This window comes from Rhinopithecus bieti, unplaced genomic scaffold (genome assembly GCF_001698545.2).
Source record: "Rhinopithecus bieti isolate Rb0 unplaced genomic scaffold, ASM169854v2 scaffold_52099, whole genome shotgun sequence".
Taxonomy (NCBI): Eukaryota; Metazoa; Chordata; class Mammalia; order Primates; family Cercopithecidae; genus Rhinopithecus; species Rhinopithecus bieti.
In genome coordinates this window covers 10,908-35,550 of record NW_016820939.1, presented here as the reverse complement: position 1 = coordinate 35,550, position 24,643 = coordinate 10,908, and the positions used below count along the sequence as shown (strand labels likewise).

The 24,643-nt window shown below is 36.0% G+C and overlaps 1 long non-coding RNA gene across 1 annotated transcript in view; it reads left to right on the top strand.

Moving 5' to 3' along the window:
* The window catches only part of LOC108520626 (uncharacterized), a 63,711-nt gene extending 40,171 nt beyond the window's left edge, over window positions 1-23,540 (top strand). Inside the window, exons 3-4 of the long non-coding RNA XR_001882945.1 lie at window positions 19,131-19,223; window positions 23,400-23,540. This is a non-coding gene — a long non-coding RNA (uncharacterized LOC108520626). The remainder of the gene's footprint in view (window positions 1-19,130; window positions 19,224-23,399) is intronic.
* Window positions 23,541-24,643: the final 1,103 nt, after the last annotated feature.

The window sequence follows — 24,643 nt, the reverse complement described above, 5'->3', positions numbered from 1 at the left end:
CTTGGTTCCTTTTGCTCCCCTCCCCCGACAGGCCGCATGTGTGATGTTCCCCTCCCTGTGTCCATGTATTCTCATTGTTCAGCTCCCACTTATGAGTGAGAACATGCAGTGTTTGGTTTTCTGTTCCTGTGTTAGTTTGCTGAGGATGATGGTTTCCAGCTTCATCCGTGTCTCTGCAAAGGACATGAACTCATCCTTTGTTATGGCTGCATAGTATTCCATGGTGTATATGTGCCACGTTTTCTTTGTCCAGTCTATCATTGATGGGCATTTAGGTTTGTTTCAAGTCTTTACTACTGTAAATAGTGCTGCAGTAAACATACATATGCATGTGTCTTTATAGTAGAATGATTTATATTCCTTTGGATATACACCCAGTAATTAGATTGCTGGGTCACAGGTATTTCTGGTTCTAGGTTCTTGAGGAATTGCCACAGTGTCTTCCACAATGGTTGAACTAATTTACATTCCCACTAACAGTGTAAAAGCATTCCTATTTCTCCACAGCCTTGCCAGCATCTATTGTTTCCTGACTTTTTAATAATCTGCATTCTGACTGGCATGAGATGGTATTTCATTATAGTTTTGATTTACATTTCTATGATGGCCAGTGATGGTGAGCCTTTTTTCATGTTTGTTGGCTGCATAAATGTCTTCTTTTGAGAAGTGTCTGTTCGTATCCTTTGCCCATTTTTTTATGGGGTTGTTTGTTTCTTTCTTGTAAATTTGTTTAAGAAAACCTGTTTTATAAGGGCTGTAATCTCATTCATGAGGAAGGAGTCCCCATGGCCTACTCACTTCTTTAAGGCCTCACCTTTTATTACTATTACACTGGCAATACCTGAAGTTTGGATAATGCATTCAAACCATAGCAAGATTTTATAAGAAACTATTATTATTATTATTGAGCCAGATTCTCACTCTGTCGCCCAGGCTGGTGTGCGGTGGTGTGATCTCGGCTCACTGCAACCTCCACCTCCTGGGTTCAGGCAATTCTCCTGCCTCAGCCTCCCAAGTAGCTGGGATTACAGGTGCCCACCACCATGCCCAGCTAATTTTTAATTTTTAATTTTTTTTTTTATTTTTAGTAGAGATGGGATTTCACAGGGTTGTCCAGGCTGGTTTCAAACTCCTGACCTCAGGTGATCTACCTGCCTTGGCCTCCCAAACTGCTGGGATTATAGGCATGAGCCACCACGCCCAGTCAGAAATAATATTTAGAATGTATACTAGCACACTACTTAATTAAATAAGCATTATGTAGGATATTGAAATAATGTTGTCTTTCAAAGACCTGTATTCGATACAAAGTGAAAATTATAAATGTTTAAACATTTGCAAAAAAAAAAAAAAAAAAAAAAATAGCGCTGAAAGTAATTCAGGGGAAAGTGTCAGCTAGGACAAGACAGACATTTTACTGTGGCATGCTGGCTCTGACTGAAGAAAAAATTCATATTTTTAAAAAAATGAGATAAAAGTAAGATAATGTTTTTGGGGTAAGATAATCTGTGCTAAAAAAAATTAAAGGTATCCCTGTTTGGTAAACTTCACTTGGAATATTCAAAGTCTCCAAGATTTGTAAAATTTAATGAAGTATTTGACTTCAGGCTGGGCACAGTGGCTTATATCTATAATCCCAGCATAAGGGGTTATATATGCCTATAACCCCTTACCCACTTTGGGTGGGTAAGGCAGGGGGATTTCTTGAGCCCTGGAGTTCAAGACCAGCCTGGGCAATATAGTGAGTCCCGTCTCTATCAAAAAAAAAAAAAAAAAAAAAAAAAAGCTGGGTGTGATGGCACATGCCTGTAGTCACAGCTACTCTGGAGGCTGATGTGAGAGGATTGCTTGAGCCTGGGAGGTCGAGGCTGCAGTGAGCCATGATCACACCACTGTACTCCAGTCTGGGCAACAGAGCAAGATGGATTACCTAAAAATGAAATAAAAAGACTTACAGTCCTTGCGTATTACATGCATTCCTACTGCACAGATATAAAGAGGTTCTTAAAGTTGATTTAAGAATGCTGAAAGTAATATAACAAGGAACAAGACTGTTAAATACTTTACACAGTATAGATTTAAAATCAAGTAATTGTGTGTATTTTCTGTACCACTGGACATATTTATACAATTGTTAGCATACACTGTGTGCTCCATTTTTCATTAGCAATTTTATCTCCCTACTGAATGCTAGACTTTTAGTTCTGTTATTTGTTATAGCTTAATTTGTTTCCCAACAGTAAAAAGAGATATGGACTTGTAGATTTTCAGCTATTTCATCTTAAAAAGCTAGTATAAACGGACTACATATGACTCCAAGGGTATACTACTTTAAAGGGAATTTGGGCTATTACTCAGCAGTCTGTAAGACATTCTTTTTCAGCATTTAGGGGGAGTTGGGAGAAGCTATGGCAAACCATCTCACTATCAAATCACTGCTGCCCTGGCTCAGTTCTTTACCATCTCTCAGGGAAGCCATTGCAATTCCTTCCCTATTGGGTCTCCCCACAGTGTGAGTCATCAGACACACTGAAATCAGAGCATATTTTCATGTCTCCTCCTTGCTTACATGCATCCAGTAGGTACTTCCGCAAAGCCGGCATTTTAAAGCACAGTAGTCAAGTCACATAGTCTTGCCAGGCTCATCTCCTGCCCCTGTGAACCCAAGACCCTGCTTATTCCCCAAACAAGTCATGTTCTTTCATGTATTTCCTTTTGACTGGAATGTTCTATACTTGTTAACCCCAGCCTCTGACTGGGTAAGGCACATACATTTTGCAATGTCGCTGCCTTTGTGAAGGTCTTCCTGGAGTTTTCCACACCCAACAAAAACATTGCTGTATTTTCTTGGTCCCAGTAGCTCTACAACATACCTTTATTATAGCCCTTAACATTTGGTAATTTTGAAATGTCTACTTCCCTTTGACTGAGAAATTCTCAAGGGTAAGGCTGTTTTCTTCTTGCTGGTCCTCTGACGTGCTGCATGAACACAGTGAGTGCTCAGTGTAAGTTAGTTGACAAATGATTAAATTATGCTTAGAGTTTTTGCTTTATAAGCGTTTAAATATTATTTTCTTTGTGTATAATTTATCTTTTTTGATACTAACAAATATGTATTACTATTCTAAGTCATTTTAGCATTGTTTAAGGAAATAATTATGGTGACATGAATTAAGGGGTAATATTCTATTCCAAATTATTTTACTTAAGAACTGCTTTACATTGAAACTGCAACAAAATAGGAATGTTCTAATGTAATTTTATTTTAAAATTCAGATACAGTCATATCTTTTGACATCTATTAATTCCTAGGTCTAAGCTCATGCATTTTATAATAAACACTCATAAATAGGACTGTATTTAGTAACATATTTGTTGATGATGTTAATTTACTAAATGAAATTTCAGAGGCAGTGTAGTGTGGTGGTTAAGCAAGCTGGCTTTAGAGCTAAACTGGGTTTAAATATTGACTCCACTAATTATTGGTTGAATAACTTTTGAAAGCTACTCTGCCTCAATTTCTTTTTCTTTTAAATGGAGATAATAGTAGTGACCTTCCTTATAGGATTGTTTTGTGAATTAATTATTTCATATAAAAGTGCCTGGGAACCCAGTAAAGTCAGTTAAATACTAACTCTTATTATTATTGTTCCTATATTACTGTACTCTTTTCTTCCTCTGTGATCTGTGAAATCCTGGTTACTTAATTATTGGTGTAGAGTGCTTTATTTATTTATTTATTTGATTTGATTTTTTTGAGACGGAGTCTCACTCTGTCACCCAGGCTGGAGTGCAGTGGCGGGATCTCAGCTCACTGCAAGCTCCGCCTCCTGTGTTCATGCCTTTCTCCAGCCTCAGCCTCCTGAGTAGCTGGGACTACAGGAGCCCGCCTCCATGCCCGGCTAATTTTTTGTATTTTTTTAAATGAGTATTTTCCAGTACAAGTTGCAGCTTTAGTTGGAAGCTCATAGGTATAGAAGAAGATGAAATTAAATTTATAATGGAGAGAGAGTTGGAAATTAGAAACTAAATTGAAATCTCTATTTCCTTTGTGTAAAAGTCCTTGTCTGAAACAGTAGGCAATTTAGAAGTCAATATGCACAAAGTGCAATGGCTCAAGTCTGAGAGCTTGTTCAGACTGTAAACTAAAAGAAAAATATTGAAATGGACAAGTTTTACTGTGAAGAGCAAGTTTTATAGACTATGTGTATATGTGTCTGTGTGTGTGTATAAAGATAGTATTTTAGAAGATACCTAGATTGCACCTAGATTGTAAGTAGAAGCAAGGAATTCATAGTGAAGAATTCCTGGATAGAGAACTAAGAAATCGGGGGAAACAAGTTCATTAATAATGCTCTTTATGATAGAATTTATTCAATGGATTTTATGGATAATGTGAGTTTCTCATGATTATAGAGATAGAAGATATTCTTTTTGACATAATAATTTATCTGATTATTATGTGAGCAAAATGAACAGAAAATAATTTCTCAGAGGAAGGAGAGATAAGACTGAATGAATGATACGATTAATATTTTCTCAGCTCTAATCATACCTCTGCTTATCTGTCACTGTTTTTATTGGACACTTCCTTCTAGTAACTATCAAAAGTAGTATAAGGGACCTGAAAACAGATTACAGATCTTTTTTTTTTTAAATTTTTTTTGAGGCGGAGTTTCCCTTGCTCTTGTTGCCCAGGTTGGAGTGCAATGGTGCGATCTTGGCTTACTGCAACCTCCACCTCCTGGGTTGAAATGAATCTCCTGCCCCAGTCTCCCAAGTAGCTGGGATTACAGGCATGCGCCACCATGCCTGGCTAATTTTGTATTTTGTATTTTTTTTTTTTTTTAGTAGAGAGGGGGTTTCTCCATGTTGGTCAGGCTGGTTTCGAACTCCTGACTGCAGGTGATCCACCTGCCATTGCCTCCCAAAATGTTGGGATTACAGACGTCAGCCAGCATGCCCGGCCTAAACTAGCTCTTATAATGTATAAAATGCCCTTCTCTTAAACTCTGATGTTGATGTTGCTTCTCTAAAACCTTTGCTGTGAACTTTCCACCTCAAAGAGAAGCTGTACAGTTTTATTATACTATTTAGATTTGGTTAGTACCAGACAATTATTAGTCTAATCCTGCATTCTAATGATGGCAAAGAAATAGTCTTATGATATCCCACTTGAATTTCTTATAAGTAGATTATTTCTCTTTAGATTAAAATATTATTTTCACACAAATTTTCTCAATGTATATTTTCTTTAGTGGTTCAACTCTTAATTATTCTGAAATTAACTTTTGAGTTTTGTGCCTAGTAAGTAATATACTGTTGAATAAAGTAGCAAAATAATTGTCGATAATGCTATTATTATATTGAATCTTCTTTCTAGACACTAAAGCCACAGAGACTATGACTGGGAACGTTGTATATCTTTAGTTTAATTCTTTTCTAATTATGGTCATCTCTGGAATTTCCAGGTTTTGGATAGACTGCTGTAAGAGTGATTATGATTTTGAATCTGATAGACCTGGTTTAAACATTGATTCTGACACTTGCTTTTTGTATGATCTTGAATGGGTTAGTTCTTTCAGATGCTCAACATGATTTGGTGAGGTTTAAATGTGATTACCTACATAAAACACTTAGCTCAATGCCTGGCACAGATTGGCAAACACCATTTCTAATTAATGTAAGATCTATGCCTTGCCTTACCTGCCATGAATTAACAATAGAAATAAAATGTGACCACATTTAGAGACTTCGAGATGACATAGATCTTGCTTCAAAGGGACTGTAAGGAAGAGAGCAAAGAAAATGCTTACCTTTCATTACCAGCACTTCCTTTCCAGCATGTGTGATGATAAATGCTAATTTTTATTTATTTTTGAGACGGAGGCTCCCTCTGTCACCCAGGCACCCAGGCTGGAGTGCAGTGGAGCAACCTCGGCTCACTGCAACCTCTGCCTCCCAGGTTCAAGTGATTCTCCTGCCTCAGCTCCAGAGTAGCTAGGACTATAGGTGCATGCCACCACACCCAGCTAATTTTTGTATTTTTAGTAGAGATGGGGTTTCACTATGTTGGCCAGGCTGGCCTTGAACTGACCTCAGGTGATCCTCCTGCTTTGGCCTCCCAAAGTCCTGGGATTATAAGCGTGAATCTCCGCACCCGGCCTAATGCTAATTTTTAAAATGGATGATTTTCTTCCCTGAGATCTGAAAAATAATACTTTTCTATTTCCTGGCATAAATATTTCAAATATGGAATGACTTTGATGAGCATATAAGCCACATTTATTAGCTTTAAAAACCCCAGGAAAGAGGATGGGGTTTCCATGGGCCCAAGGGCAGGTCAGTAATAAGATGCCATAGTAGCATGGGAAATAATCCTTTCTTGGTAAAAAACCATCTGAAACAAACAGCAAACCTCTGCTATTGCTGCCAAGTCTCAGAACTGGGCACTTAGTCATATAAACAAATGTAGAATTGAAATTGAATTTGGCCACAGGAGTGCCTCCAAGTTACTGTTGCTTCTTTCCTTTTGAGTTCTTCAAAGAGGTCAGACTTGAGAAGGATCTTAGATGTTTTAATAGGCATCCTTCAGGTTGGGCTGCTTCCTCCTCACCAGTTAATTTATGTTAGACGTTTGTAACTGCACATCTCCTTTTTTTTGTGCTGCCTTATTCTCTGAGTTCTAGAAATAGAATCTCTGCAGAATGTATGCTAGCTGACTAGATTGTGTTCTAAAATGTTTCATGTGTAAGGGATGTAGTCTCCTGTGAAGTGAGAAGCTGATGCAGAAAAGAAATGCCAAGGTCAAACTAATACAAATTTTTCTGCTGTTTTTCTGATTTGTAAACAATGTTGTCAGAAGTTGTTCCTTAAATAATTTCTCATGACTCAAAACATGCTACTGTGCTGCTTAAACATGGACATTAATTTGGGGCTATATTTTAGTTATGAATTAAGACATGCTTTTATGGAATTAGGAGTATTTGATTACAGTGGCATTTAAAATTAATCTGATTTTATTTTACAGAACTCAATTTTCTATTTAAAAGGAGATATAGGTTGGGTGTGGCAGCTTATTCTTGTAACCCTAGCACTTTGGGAGGCTGAGGAGAGAAGATTGCTTGAGGCTAAGAGTGTGAGACCAGCCTGGGCAACATAGTGACATCCTGTCTCTGTTAAAAAAAAATAATAATAAATAAATAAATAATTTAAAAGGAGGTATGTTACAAATGAGAGCAGTATATATCTGTCTTGGAGTTACAAAACAGGTTTACAATTTATTTAGGATATTTAGTAGACCCACTCATATAGATTTGTTATTATCCAAAGTTCTAAGTCACTGATACCATTCTTTCTCATAAAAAGTGTAGATACTCTATTTGATTTGGTTATTAGAGTATTTGAGAGCCTGGAATAGAAATAAGCCTCACTGCTGAAAATGTGAATCAAGTTCTATCACTGCAGGCTCTCATTAAGGTTTTGAACTATAGTAGACTGTAGTTGCAATTACATCCCAACAATCTAGGTGCAGTGGAACCTTCTCTCTTTGGTCTCATAATTTCTGAGCTATAGATTGGGAGATATATTTTCAAATTAAAGGCTATGTTAACTGGAAAAACCTAAGATATCTAGTCTGATAGCTGCATTTAAAAACCACAGATTGGATGAGTTAGCTGGCTTGTCTAAGGTCATACAGCAACTTAGTGACAGAGCTAGACTACAGGTTTCATGCCTCCAAATACCCCATTGCTCTTAAAGTTTGACTACTTCTCATTACTTTCAAGAGCTTTCTCTAATGAGGCAACGTTTTGAAACATCTGAGTCTGCAACAGAGACTGAGAAGGACTTGGGTGTAAGTAGTATATTTTGGAAGTCACTTCAGACGGGCTGGAGTGAGGAAGAGAGTAGAAAGTGAGATAGAGGAAGATGTTTCTGCCTTGGGCAGTAGGGCTTGATTGATCAAGACTTCTTGAAGGCAAATTAGGTATCCCAGGGTTGTCTCTATAAGGACTTGAGGCAGAAGCACTTGGGAGCATTAGCTGCCATCCCTCATTGATTGAAGATTGCCCCTGGGGACATTAACTCTTCTAGTACTTCAGAACAGGCTTGTTTAAGGGCTGAGCAGGTATACTTGGAGTTGAGAAGGCCCCAGCCATAAAGAAGAAAGAGGTATAGTGCCTCCTGGAGTCAGGATGCTGCCAAAAGAAGTCATGTCTGAGCTTGTTTGGGACTGTCCACTGCAGCTGAGGCTGAAAATCAGAAAGGAGTGAAAGGAAGTGGCTAAGGGTACCAACGGGGGCTGCCTTTCTCATGATAGCGTGTGATTTTACTGCTTCAAGTTTTTACCATGGAATGACTTAGGAAGTTCCATCCCTTATTCAAGAGTATTTACTCTGGTTATTTTGCATGAATTTTCTGAAATGGAGAAATACATGTCTCTATCCTCGCTAGGTGAGGAATGTTTTCAGTCTTTGGAGTGAAATGAATTTTCAGCAGTTTCTCTCTCTAATTCCTGTTCTGTTCTTCTTCACTTCTGGCCCCGGCATGGCTTCTCCCTTTACCCTTCTCAGTTAATTTGCCCGCCTACTTCCCATATTCTCTAGTGTTCCCTAGTTCTCACCTCCTGGGTCCCCCTCACTTGGCTTCTTTTATCAATAGATTTTCCATTCTCCAACCAAAGTTTTACTTACCCTGTTTCTGTGGAAGTGATGTATTGAAATGCTATTCTAGTCTTTTGAAACCTTGAACTGAAGAATGAGCGTTGGTCCCTTTTTCTATTTAACGTCTGAGATACCCTCCAACAAAGAGGTTCAATAAACGTAGATGTTCCGCCTTTCCACTTACAGTTGGAAGGGACTTTAGAGATAATCTAGCCTGTCCCACTTTAACTTTCAAGTGAAGAAGTGCTATGGAGAGAGGTTATGCAACCTGCTCAGGTCCTGCAATTAGTAATGGCAGGGCTGTGATGAATATACTTAGGGATATTTCCAATGTGTCATACTGCCTAATATAAATTATAATTTATGTAAACATCTGTAAATTGCAAACTTCTGGTGGCTGGAGGCTAGATCTATTTACTTGATTTATGTAAGTGCTACCATAGGCACAGTAATAGATACCATAATAACTGTCAGACAAGATCAGAGAAACCCTTCAAATGATGCAAGGAAATGGGGGACAAAACCTTTCTGTCATCTCTTCTTCTTTTTCCACTTTGTGACTTTGGGCAGATTATTTCTCCTTATTATCTTGTTTAACTTTCTCAATGGGGCTTCTTATGGATGACTGAAGTGTTTAAATCTATAAATACTTCAAGATGCATGGGGCAATACAGCCTAAAATCAGCCAATATTTTATAATTTTGAACTTTCTCTAGATTTTCTTTAGTTTTGTTATGAGTGGGTTTCTCCAAATACCCCAAATTATGATACTCCTTTAAAAAATGTGGGCAACAAAAGCTCAGTATATTTATTTTAGAGTATTGTTTATTCTCCAGTGGTTACTGCTATTTTGAATTCTACATAAAATCAACCCTGAATAGGTTAGCTGCTATATAAAATGGAATACTGTCCCCTCAAAATTTATGTCCATGAGAAAACTATGGATGTGATTTTAATTTTATTTTGGAGAGATGGTCTTTGGAGATGTAATTAGGCTAAGATGAGGTCCTACTGGATTTGAAAGGGCCCCTAAATCCAATATAGTTGGTGTCCTTATGAAAAGAGGGAAATTTGGACACAGAGACACAGACACATTGGGAGAAGGCAATGGGAAGACAGAGGCAGAGACTGGAGTGGTCCAGCTACAAGGCAGAGAACTCTAAGGATTGCTGACAACCACCAGAAGCAAGAAGAAGCAAGAAATGGAGCTCTTCTAGAGCCTTCAGAGAGAGCATGGTCCTGCCAATAGCCTGATTTCTGACTTATAGCCTCCAGGACTGTGAGAGAATAAATGTCCATTGTTTCACACCAAGCTTGCAGTACTTTGTAATGGCAGCCCTCAGAAACTAGTAGAGATGCTAAAATAGCATGGCAAATAATTTCCAGGATTATTTATGGCATCCTTATCCATCCTGGAAGAGGTATGAGGTCAACCAGTAAAGACTATTTCTTGAGTATTTAACACCTGCTTAGTAAAATGTTAGAATTAGTATGTTAGAATTAGTAATATGTTAGAATGTAGATAGTGTGAAAGAAGGAAAAGAGAGTTTGAACTCTAAAGGAATTTATAGTAGATTTGGGTATATAAATACTATAAAACAGAAAGCATAATCAATAGATAATATGGCACTGTACTGATTAGAAGAGTAGTAATATTTCAAAGAAAGACTTCATTGTGAGCTTCAAAGAAATCTTCCTAGAAATACAGTATTTAAGTCTGGCCCTGAGAAGTGGGCAGGACAAAGGAGGGCGGAGTAATGGGCATCTTCCAGGGAGGGAGAAGAGCCTGAACGAAAGTACAAATGTGAGAAGGAACCTCAGATGCATGGGAGGCTGATCTAATTGGAGTTTTTATGATTGAGATTAGGAGGGAGATTCTAATAGAAAAGGAAAACCGTAATAGCCCAGATTCATAGTGGTACCCCAGAGAACATGTGACAAAATGTGGTTTTGGAATACAACTTTGTCAGAGAATACAGCAAACTGGGTGGTGGGGGTGGGCACACCTCTTGGAGGGACAAACCTCTTTTGGATGTGCCAATGCCCTACTGTGTTATTTTGGGCAGATTATTTCTCCTTTATGGACTAGATGGAGATTGCAAACTGATTTACTTTGGGATGAGTCCATGTTTAATAAGGCTTGCACATGGTTAAACAAATTTAAGTATTAATTAGAAGCTTTTTAAAATCCAGTGTTAAAAAAATCCCTCTCATGAAAAATGATAAAATCTGAAGCATAAGGTGGGCATTTCTACTATGGCAACAACTGACTGTGGCTAATGCTGTTAGGATGGCTCGTGTTTTGTAGGTTGCCAGGATTCAGCTCAGCTTCCTCATGCATCTACGATACCTGTGTAGTCCCTGTGGGCACTTGAATTTGCAGCCCCTGGACCAATCTCTGCCACGACTGCTTTCTTAGTCAATGACCATTTTCTTTCCTGGGATGAAAATCATATCACCTTATAAATTATTGTTCATCTTAGTAAAAGTAAAATGCTTTGCTTTTCTGTCTTATTTTGACCAATGAGAAATAATTGCAAATTCACCTGTACATTAAATACGTAGTGTTTTTCTGTGCATATGTATATGCATGTGTGACAGGGAGTCAGAGACATACATTGAAATTGTATTTTATTGAATTTACTGTGAGATATCCCTGGAAAGGATAATTTGTACATAGCTATTATTAGTCAAATGACCAATTCAGATTTATGTTTATATGTCAATATTCTCTCTCTTTCCTTAAGAAAAAGTTGGTTTTAAGTTGTTTGGTCAATTTTGCTTTAGAATGGAAAAAATATATATATAAATGCTAGGCTTTAACTCACTGCAAATTTTTTTCAGATGTGAATATTATTTTGGTGTATGCAGTAAGTCATGTATTGCTAAGTATTTGCTATGCTAATATACTTCCCTTTGTTATCCCTTTTTCTTTGTTGTATGGTGTAGTGTTTGATATGATTTGCATCAATTCTGGAGGAATGAAAATTTCAGTGTAACATCAGCATTAGGGAGTAGCACCAATGTTTGTTACAGAGGCATTTCTAATGAGGATACCACTCTAGCAGTGATGTCCTTTTAAAAAAAAAATTATAGACAAATCTCATTTAAGAGTAGGTATAGAGACTTACTTGCAGAGAAGAGAAGAGTCTTAAGTATATAACCTTTTACTGCTTTGGGGAAGAAAGTAATACTTTGTTTTGTATTTCTATATATGTCTCAGAAGTATTAAATACTTTTTCAATAAGTCTACTTGAAGAAAAGTTAATGTAATCTCCCTTTGAAGTTGAGTGACTTCTGTATACATCATTTTCTTGCTTGATATGTCTGTGTCAGCATTAAACATGTACTACTTTGCCAAGATTATATAATTTTGGTTATTTGAATTAGAAAGCAATCCTGTACATACACATAAATAAAATTAACAGGCAAAAACTATTATGGTACTATATTCTTGAGGATAATTTGACAATATACTACATCATAAGTACTCTAGAAAATGTTTACATTTTTGGGTTTAGTATTTTCATTTCTGAAATGCATTTAAATATTTTTTAATTTTTTAATTTTTTTGTAGGTACGTAGTAGGTGTATATGTTTATGGGGTGCCTGAGATATTTTCATACAGGCATGTAATGCATAATAATCACATCATGGAAAAATGGGGTATCCATCTACTGAAGCATTTATTCTTTGTGTTGCATACAATCCAATACTTCTTTTAGTTATTTTAAAATGTACAATTAAATTATTATTGACTATAGTCAGCCTGCTGTGCTTTCAAATGCTAGGTCTTATTCATTTTTTTCTAACTAATTTTTGTATCCATTACATTAACCACTCCCCCCATGCCCCCCATACCCTACTACACTTTCCACCTTCTGGTAACCATCCTTCTACTCTTATCTCCATGAGTTCAATTGTTTTGATTTTTAGATCCCATAAATAAGTAAGAACACGTGATATTTGTCTTTCTGTGCCTGACTTATTTCACATAACATAATGACCTTCAGTTCCATCCTCTCAAATGCATTTTATGTGTGTCATCAAAGACTATGTAGGGATATTCATCTATTGTAATGTATAATAGCAAAATTTATAAGCATTAGAATTTTAAAAGTATTTTAAACATTAAAACATTTAAAATGTTCATTAATAAGGGATAGGTTAAAAATAATTCTATGTGTTGGAATACTTTGTAGACATTAAAACATAGAAAATTTTATGATACAAAGCTTTCATTTTAAGAGGAAAGAAATAGAAGATTGGGTGTGTAATATGGTCTTAAGTTTGTTACGCATATCAATGTATTCCCTTATCACTCTAGATGGTATTATGGTTGATTTTTTTTAAATGTTGTATATCTAAGTATTTTCCTTTCATATGTTCTCTTTGTAATCAGAAAACAACAACAACTTCTATTTCTATTGAGTTATATGCAGTAGGGTCATGTATCTTAAATGTACAGTGTGATAAATTTTCACACATGTATATACCTATTGGATTAGTCCATCTTCATGCTGCTGATAAAGACATACCCAAGATTGGGAAGAAAAAGAGGTTTAATTGGACTTAAAGCTCCACATGACTGGGGAGGGCTCAGAATCATGGTGGGAGGTGAAAGGCATTTCTTACATGGCAGCAGCAAGAGAAAATGAAGAAGATGCAAAAGCGGAAATCTCTAATAAAACCGTCAGATCTCGTGAGACATATTCACTAGCATGAGAACAGTATGGGAAAAACTGCCCCCATGATTCAAATTATCTCCCAGCGGGTCCCTCCCACAACACGTGGGAATTATGGGAGTACAATTCAATATGAGATTTTGGTGGGGACACAGAGACAAACCATATCATCTATCTATCCACCAAATGGTCAAGATCTAGAATATTTCCAGGAGCCCGGAAGGCCCTTTGGGCTTCCTTTCAGTCAATACCTTCCAAAGGCAATGGCTCTTCTGACTTCTGTCATTCTTAGTTAGTTTTGCCTGTTCTGAACTTGATATAAATGGCATTATATAGTAAATACTGTTTTTGTTTCTGCTTTTCACTCAGCGTTATGTCTGTAAAGTCCATCCATGCTGTTTTTTTGTGATTGTAGTCTGATCTTTTGCATTGCTTGTAGGATTCCTTGTATGAATATATCCAAATATATTTTATCATCTCTACTATTGATAAACATATGTGTTGCTTCTAGTTTTGGCTCTTTTGAATGTTCTTGCACTTGACTTTTGGTGAACATATGTACTTGTGTATACATCTGGGGTGGAAGTGCTAGATCATTGGATCCCTATATGTTTAGCTTTGGAAGATACTGCTATACAGTGTTCCAAAGTTATTGTGGCAATTTGTATTCCTACTGGAAATGTTTCTGAGTTCAGTTGCTGCAGTTGCTACTTGGTATTATTGTCAGTTTTAGAAATGTTAGTTATTATCCTGGTTGTATAGATATCTTATTGTGGTCTTAAACTGAATTTCCCTAATGACAAACAATGTTGAGAATATTTTAATCTGCTTTTTGGCCACTTGGATGTCTTCCTTTGTGAAGTGCTTATTCTCCTATCTTGCCCACTTTTAAAAAACTGAGTTGTTTTCCTTCCTGACATTATAGTTCTTTATAAGTCCTCTGTTGAATAGGTAGATTTCAGCATCTTTCAATGTCTGGCCTTTATACTTTCTTAACAGAGGCTTTTGACCAGCAAAAGATTTTTAATTTTAACGAGGTTCAATATATTAACCTTTTATTTTTTAGTTATTGCTTTTATGTGTGTTCTTTTGAAGAAATATTCGCCTATCTCAAAGACATAATTCCTTTATTTATTTTCTAGATGCATTTTAAGCACTTACACTTGGGTCTGTGATCCATTATGTGTGGTGTCAAAGGAAAGATTAGAGTTCATATTATTTTGTTTTTCAAATGCAGATTCAATGGATGCAGAACCATCATATTCCTCACTACATTGCAGTAGCATCTTTGCCATAAATCAACTGAAAAAAGTATATCTATCTATCTATCTATCTATCTATCTATCTATGCAAGTGTATATATATGTATTCATGTATTTATATATACATATGTATGTATATGCCTACATAGTTATGTACATGTATGTATATGTCTACATATTTATCTACATGTGCATACACATATATATACTTGCAAAAAAATAAAGAATTTATGCTCATAAACTTAGAATACCAGCTTAAATAATATCAACACCAAAAGTATACATAGCTTTGTGTTCCTTACACTGATGCCAGGAAATTGCTCTAAAATTGAACATAGAAAACCCAATACTATTTCTCCACTATTAAGTTTTTAAGTATAAGACTGACAAATCAATTTCCTGTCTGGTTGGACTGTCTGATGCTGGATTCTTCTGATTACAAAACACTTCTAGTGGAGTTCCCTGAATTCCGGCTAAACCACGAACCACTGTAACATGAATTTGGGAAATGATCTCTGTTAGATATCACTTAATATCCTGCAGTCCCTCTTTACATTGTTTCACCTAAATCATTAACTCTGAGAGAATTGTAGTGGGTTGGACTATGTGAAAAACCTTAAATTTATTGTGAGTTTGAATTCTAATTTTCAGACAGTATTTCAGATACAATGCAATACACTTGCTATTCACCTTTCAACCAGAAGTCCAGCAAGTTTCAGAAATATTTCCAATAAGTTGCTTTGTATGTATGGTGAATAAGGAGCACTTGGAAGGACACTATGAGTATTTTCGTATGTGGGAACTAGTCACATGTAACAAAAATTAGAATATGGTGTGTGGGATCCAAAAAGGCACTTACTATGATGACTAAATAGAATTGCTAGTGATGTCCATGTTAGTTTAATATAAAGAGCAGCATTTAAAACCATTAGTTCTGTCCAAAAATAGAAGAAATTTTTTCATGAGGTCACAAGCTGCTTGTCACTAGAAGTGTTTAAACTGGATAACCAGCATCGGGATGAAAGAAGGATGCCTCAGTTAGATTGAACAATGGTCTCAAACTTCCAATTCTATGTCCATATATATTTATTAGTACAGAATGCACATAGTACTGACTTGTGAGTTTATTAGTTTTGTCGTTGTTAATTCCAGAAGAAATCATGATCAGATAGTATAAGGATATATACAAAATAATATTTTTTTGAGTCTGACCCATTTTGGGGTGCTTTCCCTCTATTGGCTATTTTGATTCTTTTATAAAATAATAAAACAGAAGGTATAGAAGAAGAACAAGAGATAGAGTCTGATCAAGAGATTGATCTTTCTTTTTGTTTCTTATGAAATACAGTGATTTTAACACCCAGACAGTATCTTCACAGTTCCTGCCTTTTGCCTGAGAGTGGAATTCTTCAGTAGTCCCCAAGGGTTCTGGATCCTGGGACCAGTGTGACTCTCTTTTTAGAGAGGCATGTGACAGAGGACTTGCCTTTGACATAACCAAATCTCTGTAACCAGAAGCAGGCAACACACCTAGGAATAAAGAGACTCGCCATTTCTACCATCATACTTGGGGTAGAAACTACTAAATATGTAGACTATTTCTGCAAAGGGAGAGTTAGAAGTTGTCATCATTTGCTGACAAAATGTAGTTAAATGCAGTTACAGTCCTTTAAAGTCTCATTTGCTCTCCACAAGATAATAAAAATTGTTTTTCTTAGTGACAATGTTGAAGGTAGAGGTCCTCAAATTCCAAACAAGAACTATCCTAAAGGTATCCTATAATGTAAGATCAGTGCCATTAAGAGTTATACAGTCATGATGGAAAAACTGAGAATCATAGAAGAGGTAAAGATTTACCTTGAATTATGTATAAAATTAATGAATAATAAGATGAGAGCCTAAGATTTGTGGTTTATAACTTTCTCCTCAATGTTTTATCTTTTAAGCTTCTTTATTAATGTTGAGTCATTTTTGTTGATATTAATACATTTATGCTATTCAAGCAATATGTGTTACGTTTGTTTGCATATCAGCTTAGATGTTTGTTTTTCAGGATAAATATGCACAGCCCACATGGTTGACTCTGTGTGTGTGTGTGTGTGTGTGTGTGTGTGTGTGTGTGTGTGTAACTTAAAACTGTGTAATCATATAGTGCTTGGGATTTGGTGTCTTGATATTATGTATCTGTGGGTCTGACTTTGACCTTGGACTCTTACAGGAAACTTATATAACAACCCATCTTAAAAGTAATGTTCTAGTGTTCTGACCTATGCCACAGTAGGAGATGTGGAGTAAATAATTAAAATTGCCATCATGAAAAACATTCCACAGCAAGAAAGGAATAAAGAATCTTCCTTGAGAAGAAAAACCACTAAATCACACAGTGAGAAATTAGGAAAAAAATAACAGAGAGCAAGCCATCATAAACAGTGTCTCAAGGAAGTGAACTATATATTAAAAATAAGACTCAAGTTTAGGAAGATAAAGCATTTCAATAGGTTTCAAGGCTGCCAGCAATTTTAGAATCAACTTCTCTCTTGACATTATATACTGGTATTTTCACAATAGTAATATCATATTTATGTTGCTTATAAGCAAGTTACTGGTGGTAAAGCCAATGTACTATGCACATTGATCAGAAACCTTCACACTTCATCAAGTCATTCAGTTGTATATTACTTGATATAAAAATGGATGACTCATATTCAAGAAATATATTCTCTGCATTTTCGAATAAAAGCCAAAATAGAGGGCATTGCAAATTCGCTTAGAATGCTGTTACTAACATATGACTTGTGAACCCAGAAAATCGGAGATAGGTCTCAGTTAATTTAGAAAGTTTATTTTGCCAAGGTTTAGAATGGGCCTGTGACACAGCCTCAGGAAATCCCGACATGTGCCCAAGGTGGTCAAGACACAGCTTGGTTCTATACATTTTAGGGAGACATCAGACGTGAATCAGTACATGTAAGAAGTACTTTGGTTTTGTCTGGAAAGCTGGGACATCCTGGAGCAAGGGCAGGAAGACTAGAAGAGGGGGAGGGAGCTTCCAGGTCACAGATAGGTGAGACATAAATGTTGCATTATTTTGAGTTTCTGATTAGCCTTTCTAAAGGAGGCAATTAGATAAAGCATGTATCTCAGTGAGCAGAGGGATAACTTTGAATAGAATGGGAGACAGGTTTGCCTTCAGCAGTTTCCAGCTTGAGTTTTCCCTAGTGATTTTGGGGGCCCGAGATATTTTCCTTTCACAGGCTCAAACAGTTCAAAGGATAGTGGTATAGTGCTTAATCTTTAGGCCTGGATGTGGCCTGGCACACACTGTTGCAAGCTTAAGTTGCATTATTAAGCACTTGCTACATGCTGGGCACTGCTTTAACTTCCTCCCATGTCTTAACTCTGATTCTTCTTGACAGTTCAGTGGAGAATATCCCTTTATTATGTCCATTTTGTGAAATTGTCACCGAGGAAGAGGGAGGTCAATAACTTGCCCAAGATCACACACCTTGGTAGCAGTACTGGAATTGAATTGAGACTAATTGGCTCTGGGGATATACTTTTAACCACCACGAATGATTTCTAGGTTATAGTCAGAAATGGAAAAAGCCCCAGTTGTTGATTTTCTGATTACTTCAGTATTGCTGGAAGCATCTCCTTAATGCAATTACGGTGTAGACTGTTGAATGCAGGCTGCAGGTGGCTGAAGGCAATGTAGCCCTTGGTCTTTAGTTCCTGAGCATATGCCTCCTTCCCTTATTATATTGATGCAGTGCTTGTGCACAGAGGGGTCAAGAAGATCTGCATGCCAGAGTTCATCTGTTCTGTGTATCTGACCATGGTTTGCCTGCCCCAGCAATGGAGAGGCGGAGATATTCATACTGAGCAGCATCAGTGGGGAATGTGGGACTGCATTTCAGCCTCAATTATTTTTTATTTCACTTATATAGTATGCAGTAGAGCTTTTAAATAAGGAGGCAAGTTACAAAATAAATAACAAAAAAAACCAAAACACGGGCCAGATGTCAGTGCCAGCAAAGAATACTGTCCCATAAGACTTTGCATTTAAAATGATTTATTTTTTTCCATTTTAATGTAAGGATTATAGGATATAAAATGTGTGCGTGTGTGTGTGTATATATATATAAAATGTGTGTGTCTCTCTCTCTCTATATATAGACACACACACACACTTTTTTCAGTTTTATGCATGGAAGAGATTTCAGTGTCTCAAGTTTTCAGTTATTGATGAGTGTGATAATAAAGATGATGATAGCAGTATTTACATAGCACCTGACTATCTGCCAGGAGCTATTCTAAGGACTTTTTATATGTTAACTCATTCATCACCATATTGAGAGTTTTAGTATTACGAAATGAAATGAAATTTACTGAATACAATTTAAATATCAAAAGATTTAGCTTTAATAACTTCAATCGAATGCCAGTTCATATTAGCAAATTTAGCAGAAAAGGTAGATGGTCATTTATTTTTAAATGGTATGCTTTCTTTCAAATCCCAGGTAGCTTTGGGAATCTTTCTTCTGGGTCAGAGAATAGATGCGTCATTGTCCCAGTCTATTCTAAACTAAGTTAAAAGCCCCACGATTCATCAGGTAAGTAGTTTGTGGGTATTATTCATGGATAGATGCATCTAAATGGGCTATTTATAATTTAACTAAATCATGTCATGAGACACATTCTCACTTGCAAAAGGGGGGATGGCCTGCAGGAATTTATCTAAAAATAGAGGCATAGAGATTTTCAATTATCATGTCCTCTTACAAGTTTATTTTTTCCCCTTTTCTTTTTCCTCTCTCTAATCTTCAAGACAGCAATTCAGCAAAGAAAAGTGGCAGCTTGTAGGAAGACTGTATTCATTTTAAGCTATAGCAGAAATACAGGATAATGCCAGATGTTTCATTCTTCGCAAGAAAATGAAATGATAAAATCAATCTCTTTTCAATTAGATAAGAAGTTCTTTCTTATCTCTCACCCCTTTGGAAGTTTAAGGTATTAAGATATGTATAAAGATCACAAGTAGAGGAGTCTCAGCCCCTACTCTCTAGTTTCAAATGCTCACTTAACCTCTATTCTGAAATTTAAAATGTTCAATAACCATTTTCCTTGTCCCAAATCAATTCTCTTTTTTTGTACTTCCCTATTAATATGAATGATATCATCATTTCCCTAATGGACTAGTATCAGAATTGGAGTCGCTTTCTGCAGGCCTTTCTCTATTAATTGTTGTATTCACCTGTTGGTTCACTTTATAGTTTTGTCTTGGAAAATGTTTCTTGCCTCTATAATTCTGCAGCTGTAGCTGTAGCTCAGGACCCATTCATTGCTTCTTGCCTTGACTTAGATAACGGCTGCGTGCTGTTGTCCTATAGTTCTTTTCTCTAAATCCATCTGATGCAAGACTCTGAGACTACTACTAAAATCTTTAATGATTCCCTTTTGCCTTAGAATTAACTACGGACTTCTCAGCCTGGAAATGAAGGACCTTGACAATATTCCACCACTCTACTATTCCCTATTAACATCCCCTGTTTGCTCAAAAAGTCTATGTCCCAACCAAACTAGACTCTTCACAGTTTCCTGAATGTGAGTCGTATGTTTCTATTTTCTGTCTTTGCATTCTTTTAAAGCTATTTATTTCCCCTGAGATAACCTTGGTTCCCATTTCTACCTTTTAAAATCTTATTTGCCTGGGTATGTCTGTCTCACACCACTAACTCCTTCTCCTTTCTCCAACTTAAAGCATTCTCTTTTCTTTATGAATTTCTTTTTTTTTCCTCTTTATTAAATTCTATAGCCCTTTGCACTTCTCTTAAAGTTTCTTGTGTTATAATCAACATCACATTTTATAACACTGGTTCAACTCCTTAGTTCCCACACACATGCATACATGTATGAGTTACTTGTAAAAAGTATTAGGCCAGTTGAATGGAATTGAACTTTCATCACTCTAGGTACCTCTCGGGTACAAATCAGAAAGGCTCTAAGATCTGCCTTTAGCATATTAAAAACTCACCTGAAACTGTGTAATGTGAGCCCATGGAGTCCTTCTATTACAAGGTAGATTATGTAAAGACATATTTATTTTCTAAGTAAAGGACCAGAAACCACCTTTTCTGAAAATGTAGCTCAGAGAACTGGAATCTCAATTTATGCCACCATGAGTCAGAAGAAGATTTTGAGTTTTGCTTCTTTTTTCCCCCAGTATATCACCCTAGCTATGGTTCATTTACTCATCTGGCTCTTCTTATGCTACATGGTTTACAATTTGAATGACTGCCCAGACTTAGAAAGTCACTAGACCCGTGCTTGAATTATAGACTCTAAGCTTATCTCAGTCATGTAAAAATACCCAGAATTCAAAGTGAGATATTTCCCTCCACAGAGACTACATATAAATGTGGGCACACATAGAGAGTAATTATTACTGCAGCTTTAGTGCTCGTGGCCTTCATGGCAAGATTTTCATCTAATGGGTAAAGGCTATGTCAGAAAAATGTTAGAGTTCAATCAGTTTTAATTGCTGAAATTTTCCCAAGTGAACAGCAAATATATGCCACATTTTCTTTGATTCTCCCTCTAAGGAAATCTATTTTCATTTTGTTATATTGAAGGAGAAAATTATAATGTATTATAGTGTGTATTTTGTTTTCTATAGTATTTCTGGGCACACTACACTGTAATTACCGTTTTAAGACTAATGTAAGATAATGTCTTCGGAATTCTCAAACTGATGCAACTGATTTGCTTATGGACACATTCCCTCAAAGTAGTTTCGAGTGAATACATTAGTGCGGTTGTTTGCGAAGTATGATTTGGGGACTCCTGGAAGTCTCTGAGATACTTGCAAGAAATGTGCAAGGCAAAAAATATTTTCATAATACTGCAAAAATACGATTTACCTTTTTCATGCTCATCCTTTCAGAAATGTATAGTAAATTTTTCCAGAGACCACATGATATGTGATATCACAATAGATTGAATGAGAATCTAGCTATCCTCTATTAAGGAAGATATTAAATAGATTTGCAAAAATATAAAACACTGCCACTCTTCTCACACATTTTAAAACATATAGTTTTTAAAAAACATACATTAATTTTGCTAACATTTAATGGGTTTATTGTGGTTACTTACATCAATATTTAAACTTTTTTTAGCTTAATTTCTGATACAGTAAATCTGATAGATATAATGATCATAAATAGAAGTTCTTTTGGGTCCTCAATTATTTTAAGAGCATCTGGGTAAAAGTTGGGTAATTCCTGTATTAGTGCATATAAAATAAAGTCCCAATAACATCAAACAAATTATCTGTTTCTTTATTTGCCAGTTGTATTATTTTAAATTGTGATAATATTAAGCATGACAATTGATTCCATTTCCTTGATTAAAAAACTGTGTATTACAATAGACTCCTGCTTGTTTTAAAAGAAAGTGATTGTCTGTTTTGATTTTTTTTTTTTTCTTTTGAGATGGAGTCTCACTCTTGTTGCCCAGGCTGTAGTGCAGTGGTGCGATCTCAGCTCATTGGAACCTCTGCCTCCCAGGTTCAGGTGATTCTCCTGCCTCAGCCTTCCGAGTAGCAGCGATTACAGGTGCTGGCCACCATGCTCGGCTAATTTTTGTATTTTTAGTGGAGACGGGGTTTTGCCATGTTGGCCATGCTGGTCTCGAACTCCTGATCTCAGGTGATACCCTCACCTTAGCCTCCCAAAGTGCTGGGATTACAGGCATGAGCCACTGCGCCCGGCCTTGATTTTGTTTTTATTAAAACTTAGAAAAATGTAATACCTGTTCCGCTATACCACTATATTTCAGGATTACCTTTTCTTTGATTTTTAATAGTTTTAATTCTAGTACATGACTATCATTTAGTTATTGAAAATGATTCTAAGTCTGACATAATGGAAGCATAAGCTTTCTCAGAGGAATAATCTTAAAACAATACAGTGAGAATTGCTTTAATTTTCCAAAGTCTACATGACTCTTTACTAGGTTAGCATTTATGGATGGAAGTCTTTTCTTGATATGAAACTAACAGGGATATAACATAAGTAATATATATTATATATCACATTATTATAAATAAAATGTGTATCAACAATGGGTTAGAATTTTAAAAAATATTTGAAAAAAGGCTCAGTAAAATAAATATTAATGTTCCTCAGGTGTAATATAGGTACACAATACTAAATAATCAAGAAGTACCATATATTTTTAATTTAAACAACACTGTCCCTAGAAAATAAGTGGTCTCTCAGCTATGCCCTTGAGTGGAAGTTAGGGCCATTGGATTTTCGCCAGTTAAGTGTGTAACTTACATTTGAAAAAAGAATAGCAACATGTTAAGTACATCATGAGATAACCAAGAGGACTAGAGGAATTAAGGACTTTGAATAAGTGAAAAAAACATCAGAAATGGAGACATTTTTACAGTCTAGAAAACAAACAGAAAGAAATTTAATGTTAAATTAAGAAATACTCCAAAACAAGCCACAATGGTAGACAAGGCAGATTTGAATAGGTTAAGCATTAAGGGTGAGGAAACAAAAAACATCTTTTAACTTGTCACTTGAAGGTTTAAAATTCTTCAGTGGCTTCCCACTGTTTTTGGACAGTCTATACACTTGCATGGCACATGAGATCTTTCACAATTTGGCCCCAAATTCCCATTCCAGTGTAAACTTAACTTCTTTCCGTGACTTTATGCACTTTCCTTTCCTCCTACTGCCTCATTTTTAGTGATTTCCAAATACTTACTTTTCCAGATCTCTTTGTTTTTAATGTATTTTCCCCAAAATCTGGAATGCCTATTTCTTCTGCCAGAAAAAACTGTTCAAGACTTGGAAATGGACTAAAAAGACCACTGGGTGCTATCTAGAAGATCCTGTGGGGACTGTTGATTCCATAGGTATGTGCGGAGTTGATTGACTTTCTATCAACTGGACTATTCTATGATTTTGTAGTGGTAGAAGTTAAATTGTAGAAAACTGATAGCAGTGCAGATGATTCTTATCTGTAGCCATACAAATGGTTGTTGTTCATACTAATATACTAATGCAATATGAATACTAATGCAAATGAATTTTGTCCAGTAGAGGTTATAAATCTCTGTAAGTCAGATAAAATATTTGATACGTGTTCATTTTATATATGAATGAGAGCAACGTTTTCAACTTTTGAAAATTATTTTCAGTAGCTGCTTTTTCTAACTACCTCATATAAAACTCCTTTGAGATATGGTGAAAACACCACCTTCTCAGTGTGACATTCTCTATTTCCCTAAGCAAAATTAGCTTTTTCTTCACAGTGTTCCCATTGTACTTTTAGTCTACTTTCTCTACTGTGTTTATCAAATTGTTATCTATCTGTCTGTCTATCTATCTATCTATCTATCTATCTATCTATCTATCTTTCTAGTTTTCCTGCTAGACTACATCTTTAAAAGCAGAAAACATTTTTTTCATCTTTATATCACTTCTTCCTTTGCCAAGCATATAGCATATGACTTATAGATGTTTACTTGGTAAATGTTTATTGATGAATGAAAGTAGAAGTCACAGAAAAGGGTAATGGGACTATTTTAGCAGTTGTTGATAAGGGAGAATTGGTTTCTTAGAGCAAAAACCAAAATGACGTTTTCACTTGTTGACTTTATGGAAAAATATAATTTAGCATGAAATCGAAAAGAGTTGAAGGAAGAAGCTTAATGAAGCCAGAATGACGTAGGAGACATGTGGATTAAGAGAGCTGAGAATTAGAGGCTTGCACTATGGCTGTTTTCCTGAACTGCTGCAGTCAAGACATTTTTCTTCTGTCATACTCTATGCATTTATAATTTAGGGGTAATAATGATTGTAATTATACAGACAGACGAATTCCCGTAACGGGATGTTTGAGTCTAACGTGGACAGGAGGCAGCCTTACTTGGCTTATTTTGCTATGAGTGAGGATGGGGGAAATTTAAAATAAATGTCGCTTGAAATAAAATTAAGCAGTGGCATGAATCCTC